This window comes from Ovis aries, chromosome 1 (assembly GCF_016772045.2).
Source record: "Ovis aries strain OAR_USU_Benz2616 breed Rambouillet chromosome 1, ARS-UI_Ramb_v3.0, whole genome shotgun sequence".
Classification (NCBI taxonomy): domain Eukaryota; kingdom Metazoa; phylum Chordata; class Mammalia; order Artiodactyla; family Bovidae; genus Ovis; species Ovis aries.
Window position 1 is genome coordinate 10,678,637 of NC_056054.1, and position 13,064 is coordinate 10,691,700.

The window sequence follows — 13,064 nt, forward strand, 5'->3', positions numbered from 1 at the left end:
GTATTTTGGTCATCTGATGAGAACAGCATCAGATTTGTTGGAAAAGTCCCTGATGGTGGGAAAGATTGAAGGCAGGAAGGGGAAGAGGGTGTCAGAGGATGAGATGGCTGGATGGCCTCACTGATGCAATGGACTTAAACTTGGGCAAATTTCAGGAGATGGTGAGGGACAGGGAAGCCTGGCGTGCTGCAGTCCATGGGGTTGCAAAGAGTCAGACATGACTGGGTGACTGAACAACGACAACCAGTGGTTAGGATCTGTGCTTTCACTGCCAAGGGTTTGGATTCCATCCCTGGTTGGAGAACTAAAATCCCACAAGCTGTGCCTGGAGGCCAAAAAAGTACCCTTGTCTTTCCCTCTTCCCTTTCTTTTGCTTTTTTTTGTTTGTTTGTTTAAAGAGGAAGAATTTGTTTCTGATCTCCATGATAAGCCATCCTCTTCCATTTCCAACTTAATTCCAATTTACCATTCTGCAACCTAGAGAGTTCCCTCGTGGCTCAGATGGTAAAGAATCTGCCTGCTATGCAGGAGATCTGGGTTTAGTCTTTGGATCGGGAAGATCCCCTGGAGAAGGAAATAGCAACCCACTCCAGTATTCTTGCCTGGAGGATCCCATGGACAGAGGAGCCTAGCAGGCTATATAGTCCATGGGGGTGGCAAAGAGTCAGTCACAACTGAGTGACTAGAGAGTAAATAGCAAATTAAATCACAACAAATCCTGTATATAAAATAAGGGAAATAGAAAAGAAAAAATATATAATTATGAAAATTCGTATTTTAAGAGGGAAGAGGAAATAAAAAGGAAAGGCAGAAGTAACTCAAGCTTTGGACACTCCTCCAGCTAAAAATACACACGCAGAGGCCTCAGCTCCATTTCCGCATCAGGTACTGAGGCCTAACTAGCGCCCCTTTCCCTTCTCTCCTGAAAGTTCCCCTTCAACTGGAGTTTCCTTCCTTCTGATGTGACCCAAATCCTCACTTGTAAAGTCTCTGAGCTTTGGTGGTCTGCAATGATGCAGGTCTCCTGTGTCATATAGTCACAGCCTGATCTAATTATTTGGTGAGTCCTGAAAAGCTCCTCTTGCCTCTCCTTTGGGCCTGGTCTCTCCTAGCTCTAACTGGGTGGATCTCATGGAAGTTTGAGGAGCCTAAGATTACGACTCCCACTCTAGGTGAGTCAGAGTCCTTCTCTGGGAATTTCTGAAATAAAATTAAAGGAAGGCAAGGCAAGGAAGATGTGAGCCTAGGGCCACAACAGTCACATTCTTTGCCAAATAGAAGTCAGCCTATTTGTAGGAGAAAGTAGTCTGCATGTCTGTGACAGGCAGACACAGAAAGACAAAAGTCCTGCGAATAGTCCTGTCCTTGTTTCCTGAGGCCTTGGTATACCTTGCAACAAGGCCCTTATTTTTTCAAGCCCGACTCGAGGGGATTTTCTCTGACTGGCAATTGAAGAATCTTGATTAATACAAGAGTACAGAGTGGTCCCCTGGGTCCCACTCAGGTACCTCCCAGCCCTCATTAAGTAGTAGCAATTCTATTTCCCCTTAATAGTCCTTATCAGTCCAGCCTACAGTGTGACCTCCTTTCTCCTATTCCTGTAGTATTATGAGGAGCCCAGAATACAGCGGAATCATCTTTGCATTGCCTGGTTAGAAACATTCTTCCCTAGATGCTAAAACCTCCTGAACTGCAGGATGTAGAATGTCAGAGACAGGAGGCAGACTCTGAGAAAGTCATTAGGTACAATCGCATAACACGCTACACCTGCCTCTACCCCTTCCTGTGTATTCTGGCTACAAAAAATAATAAAAACAACTATAAACCGATTGTTTATTTAAAACCTCTATTACAGTCGGTGTGCAATAACCTGACAGAGCTGAGTCATCAGTTGGTCACTCCACTGTTCTATAAAGCTGGTTATTTCTAAATAACAATACCTGACAAGTGAATTCCAAGGGCATCTCTTTCCTTAGCCAAGGATCATGTTGGGTGGGGTACTCTAACACTGTATAATTAACGAAGTAAGTGCTCTGACAGTGGTCCTGGCAATTCCAGGATTTTCAGACAGCTGGAAGCCTAGAGGATAAAAATCCCTCCAGGAGGGAAGGGGAGTCCATGACTACAGAAAAGCAGAAACGTAGATGTCTGATATGGGCTTCCCTGGTCGCTTAGTAGTAAAGAATCCGCCTGAAATGCAGGAGATGTGGGTTCAATCCCTGGGTGGGGAGGATGCCCTGGAGAAGGAAATGGCAACCCACTCCAGTATTCTTGCCTGGGAAATCCCATGGACAGACGAGCCTGGTGGGCTACAGTCCATGAAGTTGCAAGAGTTGGACACGACTGAGCGTCTGAACTACCACCACCAGTTGTCTGTTCTTCAGCCACCAGAGGCTTCCTTAGTCAGGCTGCCAGGCAATCAGTCTCCCCAGGTGAAGGGGGGGTCTGTGGCTGTGTCCACCCAGCTACAAAGGGACTTAACTGGCAGGGACACAGAAATCACCCGAGATGGACAGAACCAGCCTGAACAGGGCTCTGTAGCAGGCCAGCCCATCATGTGGCAGTGAACTGATATCTTGGTGAGCAGACAGATATCAGAGCTAAGATTGGCTAGCAAGGAGTAACCAGATCCAGGTCCAACGGGCTGGGGATGTCAGACAAGGAGACAAGGGAACATGAGAGAAATTTCTACTTCAGGTAATAGAATCAACATGAGCTCCTCTCTAGGTGGATAATTTCTCAGTGTCAGTACTCCTGGGAGAAAGAGATGGGTAGGATCAAAGTGTTTCGGTCTCAAGGACCTTGCCCCTTCCCATCCATTCATTCACATTCAGCACCCGATTACCTGCTTTGTGCCAGGGAATGAATCAGCACAGAATCAGGACTGGTGGACAGCACTGTGTTTAGAAAGGGAAATAGAAAAGAGTGGGCTATACAAGGTGACAGATTCTGCAACAGAGCTTGAAGACAAAATTAATGAGCCCAAAAGAGGGTAAGGAAAGGCTTCACAGAGGGAATATTTGAAGGCCTTGAAGAATGACTCAAAGCTCACCGAGAGAAAGCAAGTGAAGGCAGAAGAAACCGAATGCAGAGTGTGTGTTCGGATAACACAGAGGAGGCCAGTATGGCTGGAGCTTGAGGGGCAAATGGAGATGGGAGACCAGGCTGCAGGATAAATCTGGCCCATTTGTGAAAGGCTTTGACCACCATTCCATGGACCTTGGGCTTCATCTTGTGGATGGCAGGAAGGTAGATGAGGAAGCTCCCAAAGATTCCACAGCAAAGCAAAGCACTGGCATCTGATCTTGGGGGACAAGCTATTAGGCTGGCCAAAGAGTTTGTCCAGGGTTTTCTATTACACTGTGTGGAAAAGCCTGAACGAACTTTTTGGCCAACCCAATATACTGTGACCTGTTTTCTTCTTTTTTCTGAGCTCATATTCTCTGTTAGCTTTCCATATGGCTTTGGGAACTTGGGCAAATCAAAGCATTTTAACCTTTTTAGGGTAAATAAAGATAAGATGCCTTGAACATTGTTAAATAACATTAAGATTATGAACATTGTTACTTGGGCTCCTAAGGCCAGGCACAGCCCTGAAGGACCTCTGAAGTACGAAAGAGCACTTAAGGCAGGAAGAAAAACCGTTCCTCAGAATTAGCTCATCTCAGGAAAGAGAGGCCTAGGAAGCCGGTGACCTAGTTGTTTTATTCATTCATTTCTCCACCACCTCTTAAAGGCAAAGTGCCATTCTAGTCAAGCCAAAAACTGCTGTGTGATCACCTTAGGTAAGACATGTCCAGAGGCTTCCCTGGTGCCTCAGTCAGTAAAGAAGACACAGGAGACATGGGCTTGATCCCAGGTTTGGAAAGATCCCCTGAAGGAGGAAATGGCAACCCACTCCAGTATTGTTGCCTGGAGAATTCCATGCACAGAGGAGGTCCATGAGGTCCCTGGGGTCGCAAAGAGCTGGGCACGACTGAATAACTGAGCATACGGCACAAGGCAAGTCCAGTCTCCAACCCCTCATGGCTGTTTTCTCAGCTGTAACATGAGGAAGTAGTACTTCAAATACGAAGTTTTGAGGCTTTTTTAAAAAAGTCTTAGAATCATCCTTTTCCAACAAAATCTTTGTTGTATACCCAGTTCCAGATCTCTCCTACCCTGAACCCTCTACCCTGCGCAGCTCCTGAGAGGCCTGCCAGGAAGCTTTTAAAGCTCAGCGTTGTTGTTGTCGTTGTTGCTCAGTTGCCCAGTTGTATCCGGCTCTTTACAACCCCATGGACTGCAGCACGCCAAGCCTCCCTGTCCCCCACTGTCTCCCAGAGTCTGCCCAAGTTCATGTTCATTGCATTGGTGATGCCATCCAGCTGTCCTATCCTCTGAAGCCCTCTTCTTCTGCCCTTGATCTTTGCCAGTATCAGGGACTTTTCCAATGAGTTGTCTGTTCACATTAGATGACCAAAATATGGGAGTTTCAGCTTCAGCATCAGTCCTTCAAGTGAATATTCAGAGTTGATCTCAGCGGGGCAATTCCAAATCCAGCGCTCCCCAGAAAGGTAGCAGATGGATTTGTCGACCATCCCCACCACCCACATTCTCTCTTCTGACCCTGAAGGGACAAAGGAGAAACTTAGGGGTGTTTTGGAGGTGCTGGAAGCATGAAAGGTAGTATAGATGCTTTCTCCCCTATCCACCCAAGTGGTAAGTGGCCTCTTTTCCACCAGGAGCCCAGAGAGGCCAAACCCAAGGTCCCAGAGCCCACAGCAGAGAGAGTGAGGAAGAAAAGCTGATCTGAAGGGGGAATGAGAGAAGGGAGTGTCTGTTCCACCTCCTTCCTAGCAGCTGCCTCCATAATCCCCAGCCCTCTCCCCCACCCCAGCCTCTGGCCGCCCACCTCTCCTCTACCCACCCATTCATCAGTAGGAGGGCAGAGTATCAGCACAGCCTTTCAGGGCCTGACAGGTCCTTTCTGGGTGTCCCCCACATGTAACCACTTAACCTCCAGCACAAAGGGCTAGGTTGAATGGGCCTGGAGCCGGTGGCTCGTGCAAAGGGGGAGGGCCTCAATAGGATTTGGGGAGCTGGGTGTATAAAGCGCTCTGCCCCAGCAGCCCTCAATGGAGAGGCTGGAGTCAGGGCATGTGCCGAGGGGAGGAGCCCGGCAGCTGCATCCCGCCCTTGAACAATGATTTATTCATTCTCCTGGCACACACAGAGAAAACAGGCTAGGGGAAACGTGGCCCCACAAATCGCCCTTGGCCTCAGCTGACTCCCGCTGCACTCAGGCAAGCACTGTGCCCCTCCCACTTGTAGTCTAAAGTCTGGAAGTAGCCTGGATGGGCCATTAGTAGCCTGAAGGTCAGGCAGATGTGTTTTTGGAATAGGTTCCACTCAAACTCACTCTCTGATAACTTCCTTGTCAGGTTTTCTTCATAGCTTGACCTGTCTCAGAACTGCCCCAGGGGAAGGGCTGAGAAAGAAGCAGGAAGTTGGGGAGCTCAGCCTGGGAAATAACTGCCCAATAATGGGAATGCAATAAAAGCTTGCTGGTATATAATGGCACCCTCTAGCCACATCTGGCTCCAATTCCTGGAAGAATCTTTGGAAGAACTTTGGGGAATAGGGAACTGAATGAAGGCAGGTAAGCAAAGATGCTAAAACTAGCACATTTAAAAAAAAAAAAGTCAAGTGGGTGGTTTCAAGAAGCTAAATTGTGACGAGAATAAATTTGCTTTTGCCCTCTCACCTCCATAGCTCATGTCCCCAGAGCCAGTTCACACAGAAAAATCATCATAATAAATAAAACAAAAAAAAATCAATAATGTTAGCAGAACAGGGAGAACCAGATTGAAGTGACCATCTTCAGACTGGCCCCTGGGCCCCCTGGCCCCAAGCTCATAATTACCTTGTCACACAGAAAATGAATCTATTGTGGATGGTGAGTGTGGAGAGGTGGGAAATCTTGGACAAGGCGGTTGTCAGCTGCAGGGGAGGGTCCACACTATGAAGACAAATTTGCCTTGGCACCGGGGTGGGAGGGGCTCGTGCTGAGACTGACAAAAGTAAGGCTTAGACAGTTTCCCAAAGTTGTCTTCCCTTAGCAAGGTGGGCATATGGAGGGAGGTCATCCTGCCCTATACTGAATGGGGGGTGGGGAGGGGGTGTAGTTGGAGGGAGATGGGGGGAAGACCCCAAGCCCACTTCACTGAGCCTCAGGAGGACAGGTTGCTATGCTGCTGCTGCCCTCTGGTGGATATATTCATAAAAAGCCTGCAGGGACACCTCCAACGGTGGAAATAGATGCTGGAAACTGCAATGGAGTCTGTCTTTTCCTGTCCTAAACCCTTGGCTTTAGATGGGGAAACAGTGGAAACAGTGTCAGACTTTATTTTGGGGGGCTCCAAAATCACTGTAGATGGTGATTGCAGCCATGAAATTAAAAGACGCTTACTCCTTGGAGGGAAGGTTAGGACCAACCTAGATAGCATATTCAAAAGCAGAGACATTACTTTGCCAACTAAGGTCCGTCTAGTCAAGGCTATTTTTCCAGTGGTCATGTATGGATGTGAGAGTTGGACTGTGAAGAAAGCTGAGCGCCAAAGAATTGATGCTTTTGAACTGTGGTGTTGGAGAAGACTCTTGAGAGTCCCTTGGACTGCAAGGAGATCCAACCAGTCCATTCTAAAGGAGATCAGTCCTGGGTGTTCTTTGGAAGGAATGATGCTAAAGCTGAAACTCCAGTACTTTGGCCACCTCATGCGAAGAGTTGACTCATTGGAAAAGACTCTGATGCTGGCAGGGATTGGGAGCAGGAGGAGAAGGGAACAGAGGATGAGATGGCTGGATGACATCACCAACTCAATGGACATGAGTTTGAGTGAACTCCAGGAGTTGGTAATGGACAGGGAGGCCTGGCGTGCTGCGATTCATGGGGTTGCAAAGTCGGACACGACTGAGCGACTGAAATGAACTGAACTGAAAGCCTTGGCCACAGGACTAGCACAGTCATAGGCTGGATTCCTCAGAAGACAGACTTGGACAGTTTAGGATGCAGATAGTTACTAAGAAGTGCCCTTGGGATCAAGGTCTGTGGAAGGGAGGGGCCAGCAGCTGAGCTACCATACAGGTGCATGATAGAGGCTCATGCACCTGAGGTAGACCCTTCAGGGAGCTCTGAAGCAAGAATGGGCCCTTTAGAATTGTCCTGAAATGAGCCAACGTGGCCAGGGCTTTACACTTCTGTCATCGCTGGATGTGGGCTGTGCGGGAGAGGGATGTGAGTGTTGGGTGAGGTGTCCTCTGAAACTCTGAGGCGTTCTTCTGACTAAAGGCTGTCTGCAGCCAGGCCAGCAAGGCCTTCACTAAAGGGGATGGGATGGTACATCACGGGGTCTACTCCACATATTACAGAAACTCAGTAAATACGTGTTGAATGAATGGCAGGGTTAGATCATGCCTCAGGCTGCAGGCTCCACAGGACAGCCCCCCAAGCCTGTTATTCAAGCTCTTACACACTGACCTTTGGAAATGGTCAAGGGAGCCTTAATGCTCTGCTTCATGGATTCAAGCACTCATTGAGGATTCCTAGGTGCCGGGCTTGGAGGCAGACGCTTTACAAATTTCTCAAATTTTAATCCTCACAACTGCAGAGCTAGTATTAACTCAGATTATACAGATCAAGTTGTTAAGTGGCTTTCACAGTCCAGTGACGCTTTGAAAAATGACCCTCACAATGGGACAAGTGCTCTTGCTGCTGCCAAAGGTTCTTCAGGCCAGAAAGGATCTTGGCTGTTGTGTGTGCACGTGTGCATGCAGAGAGAGGACTCTGTGCTTTCAGACAGGACATTTCCTCTGTTGTAGCCTGGAGTCATGCCTCCAGAGCCTCCTACTTCAGCTCCTTCCTGATAATACTGCCCTATACTGTTGCTCGTAACAGAAAAAATCTTTAAAAATTCCTAGCTGCAGCTACAGAACTAGTTCCATCCCGGGACATTTAATGGACAGACAAGCCTCAACTCCTAGTGTCCTTTATATATGTGTATATATATATATATATATGTATATATATATATATATTTTGCTGAAGCAAGGAATACAACTTTATTTGGAAAGCTAGGTGTCCTAGAAGATGGCAGGCTAGTGCCCCAGCGTATCATCTTATCTAGGTCTGAATGCCAGTTTCTTTTATAGACAGAAGAGTAGGAAGTGAGGAAAGTGAAAGCGAAAGTGACGTCACTCGGTCGTGTCCTACTCTGCGACTCCATGGACTGTAGCCTACCAGGCTCCTCTGTCCATGGGATTCTCCAGGCAAGGGTACTGGAGTGGGCTGCCATTTCCTTCTCCATATATTTTTTAAATATTTATTTATTTGGCTGCTTTGGGTCTTAGTTGTGGCACGCAGGGTCTTCATTGCGTCATGCAGGCTCTCTCGTTGCAGCCCATGGACTCTCTAATTTTGGCACTGGGCTCTTAGTTCCATGATCAGAGAGGAAACCCACATCCCCTGCATTGCAAGGCGGATTCTTTTTTAAAAAAATATTTATTTATTTGGCTGCACTGGGTCCTTAGTTGTGGCATGCTTTTAGTTTGGACATGTGGGCTCTAGCTCCCTGAACAGGAATCAAACCCAGGCCCCCTGAATTGGGAGTGCCGAGTCTTAAGCCACTGGATCACCAGGGAAGTCCCCCTCTAGTGTTCTTATCATCGTCAGAAAGTTATGAAAGGGTAAGCTCTTCCCCTAATGTCTAACTTCCATCCCTGCTATGATCGTTTTGGGATGCTAACACTGAAGGGACAAGAGGTAGACCAGGTTTCCGCTCCAGAAACCGCTCTGTACCTGAAACTCTGACTAACCCAGTGGATCTGTGGGAGGAGGCGAGGGCAGGAGAGCAGAAAGCTGTCAGCCGCTGTTCTGCTCCAGCCCTGACATGTTCTCATCCTTGGCCAATTAAACCTTTCCACACTCCCAGCCACCAACGTCAAGATTTCAGTTTTCTCATTTAATTTGTAATCATAAAGAACTTGAAGAAAAAAGAGGGAGGAGGAGAGCTTGGATGTGATGGAGCAATTTCTAGGTCTGACTGCACAGACATAAAGTACTCTCAATACTCCTCACCCCCTCCCAAACACACACACACACACATACACACACATACATTCATACGCCTTTCCTCCTGGGCCCCCAGAACCTAATTTTTCACGTTTGGAAAACCCAGATGATTTTTGCCTGGGTCCATCTGGTTTTCCAAATAACCTGTCTTTTTGATAAATAACATAAGTTAAATTAGACAAGACAAAGAGAGGGGTGGGCAGTCAGTTATTTTCCTTCCTTCAGTCACTGAGGAAAAAAAGAGATGAGGACTGAAAAAGCCACAGGACTCTCTCAGTCCTGCTGCCGCACCTTCCACCCCTCGGACTGGGCCCAGTGACTCTCCAGCCAGGAGCTCAGAGCTGCCTCTTCACCCCCACCTCTACCCCACCAGCCATCAAGAATACCAGATTGTGGTTCCTTCTAAAGCGAAGGGAAAGAACCCCAGTGTCCAGCCCCACAGCTTCCTCCAATCACCCTTAGGCTGAAGCTGCTTCAAACCCCGTTTTCCCATTATGTATCCCACCCCAGGGAAGAACTGGATCAATAAACTGAAAATGAAAAACCTTTCAGGTGAGAGAAGAGCAGAGAGAATGAGGGGATGGAAGGACATGGGTAGTACAGACCAGGATGATACAACCAGGTCGCAAAAGGCAGACCCTGAGGTGGCACGGGCTGTACACAAAGCTGCGCCTGTTTCCCCAGCTCACGGAGACTCCAGGCACACAAGCAGACCTCCAGCCCGACCCCTCTCAGAAGCCCCAGCGCAGAGCGAGGCACCACTGGGCCCTGGGCGAGGCCCGTGGGCTGGCAGCTACAGAGCTTTGGCAAGACTTGGCTTCTCCTTCCCACTCAGCTGGACGGTAATGAGCCCCACCTTCCCCTCAGCGGTGGGTCAGTCAGCATGAGCACAGCCTCTTAAACGTGCTCACTCATCTCACATTAATTGTACCTATGATCCCAACCATAACCCTGGGAGCTAAACCAGGCCAGTTCACTTTAGCTTCATTTTCCAGCTGAGGAAAATTCAGAATGACTTATTCCAGGGTCAGGCCATGTGTAAGCTGCAGAGGAAGGGCTTAAGATCTCACATAGCAACCACCTCTATCTGTTCTACCCCACATTAGAAAACAACCTTGCAGGCCATTCAGCTCCTGGCTCTTCACCACGAGCTCTTCCAGCCTTCAGATCATTCATTGCTCAATACATTTTTATGCTATGTGCCAGGCATGGTGCTACCTGAAACATACATTTTTTAAAAACACAATATATATGATCTCAGATTTCACAGAATTTAGTCTAATGCAGAAAGCAGATCTAAACAAACATTAAAGTGGTAAACTGTGATAAAAGACCCAAAAGAAAAAAAAAACAAAACAGGAAACAGAGGTATTAAGAAAGAGGTGGTAATGGAAGCATCTCTGAAGAAGTTAGATTTAAGCTAACAGTGGACAAAGGAGGGTGGAAGCAAGGACCTATTGTACAGCACATGGACTTCTGCTCAATGCTATGTGGCAGCCTGGATGGGAAGGGGGTGTGGGGGAGAATGGATACATGTATGTTTGGCTGAGTCCCTTTGCATGCGTGCATGCTCAGTCACTTCAGTGATGTCCAGCTCTTTGCAACCCCATGGGTCGTAGCTGCCAGGCTCCTCTGTCCATGGGGATTCTCCAGGCAAGAATACTGGAGTGGGTTGCCATGTCCTCCTTCCCAACCCAGGGATCGAACTGGTGTCTCAAGTCTCCTGCATTGGCAGGTGGGTTCTTTACTAGTGACACCTGAGTCCATTTGCTGTTCACTTGAAACTACCACAAACATTGTTCATCAGCTATACCCCAATGCAAGATAAAAAGTAAAAAAAAAAAGACAGTGGAGAAAAGATCATTCCAGGAAAAGGGAAGGATACTTGGGAAGCCCCTGAAGCTGAGTGTAATGTGACTGGAGGGTGGGAGGCATGGTTATGTCATGGAGAGTCTTGTAGGCTATGGGGAGCTTGAACTTAATTCTGAATGCATTGGAAGACACACGAAGGTTTTGAGTGAGGGATTGGCATCCTCTAATTTAATTATATACATGTTGCCCTTTGGCTGCTGTGCAGATTGGATGGAAAGGAGGCAAAAATATGAGTGGGGAGATCAGGAGGCTGCTGCCAACAGCTGGTAAGAAATTATGGAATCTTGGATCGGGGCATTGGCTATAGAGGTGACTCCAGATGTAGTGTGAAAGTAGAAATAACGGGACTTATAGTTTGATTATGGGAGTAAGGAAGCAGGGGTTGAGAATGACCTTCAGCCTGAGTGACTGGGTATGTGGAGGTCTCCTTCACTGAAATGGAAAACATAGGGGGAAGAGCAGGTTTTTAGGAGATCACATTTTTAAAGATGTTGAGTTTGAGATGCTTATGAGACCACAGGCCTATGAGTGGTCCACAAAACATGATGCAGCTGTGATACTGGCAAATCTATATGCTTGAAGAGTAGCACCAGACACAATGCATCCACATACATCTTCCAACAAGCCTCACAGCAACTCTGAGACAGGCGTGAATGACTATTTTCATTTGACAGACATAAATGGCGGCTCTGGAAGGGGTAGTCTTTTTCATTCAACATTTACTGGGCAATACCGCATTCCAGGCCCCATGCCAGGCAGTGAGCAGGTAGAAGAGATAGTCCGTCTCAGGAATGCTACAGTCAGAGTATCACAGTGAACTGAAAGTCGCTCAGTTGTGTCCAGCTCTTTGTGACACCATGGACTGTACAGTCTGTGGAACTCTCCAGGCCAGAATACTGGAGTGGGGAATCATTCTTCTCCTGGGGATCTTCCCAACTCAGGGACTGAACCCAGGTCTGCTGCATTGTAGGTGGATTTACCAGCTGAGCTGAGATCACAAAATTCCTCCCTCCCCAATATACCCCCCCCCAAATACTTACCCTGTTCTTCAGTGTACAGACCTCAGGAGAGGAAGCCCCAAAAGTGATTAGATAGACCTCTGGGAGATAAAACCCTGAGACACCCGCTCTGAGCCATTAGAGATTCTTCAAGCAGGGTGAAGTTTGTAGAGAGGCAGTTGAGGATTTGCACAAGAAATTCTGAACACTTTGTCTCCACAGCACTCACGTGAGTATAACCTGATGCTTTATGGAAGAGACTCAAGAATGGTTTGTGCGGCTGTGGACTGAATTAATATTAGAATTAATGCTGTTTAAATCAAGTAAGTACCATGTGTTCCTACCCTAGTGTGTGGAACACGAAGTAAGACACTGAGCATCCCAATCTCCCAGACTCACAGGCTCTCATCTCTCCAAGCATGTAATCTCCAAGCTAGTGAAGCTGAGTCCTAGCAGGAGCACAGCACAGGCCCTGGGCTGTGCGGTTTCGTTAGAAGAGAGCTGAAGCTGATGGCTCAGTGCTCTGGGCACAGGGCATGTGGTCAGGTCACCACTCTCTACTTTACTCATACCAGGGTCTAAGCTTAGCTTGCCTTCTGACAGCTGTACTGGCAAGGAGAAAAGTAACGCAGAACTGAAGCTTCAACTTTCTGTCTCCAAAAGAGTGCTTTCTTTTTGGAGCTTAGAATAGAAACCCTTTGCTCCCTAGATTTCCCAGGCACTGATTTTCTTATCCTTAGTGGTCAACTCCAAAATCCTCTTCTCCATCTCTCCCCCTCAAAAAAGGATATGGGAAAGGAAGAGGGGAGAAATATCCAGCCCTTTCCCCTAGTTCTGTGTTGCCCAGCAAGGGCTGCCAAGCCTTGGGCACTGTTTGGCGCACTCAAAGGGAGGGGCAATGATGATCACCTTGGACCCACAGTTGTCAATCAAAGGACTAGAATATACATGTGAACTCTTCTCCCTGCACACCCAGACCACTTGGTACGTTTACGTGATCAATCCACTGGAGTTGAGACGACACTGAGGGGACAACAGCAGTGCCTCTCACACCAGGCCCAGAGAGGCCTCCCCTGGGAGAGAGA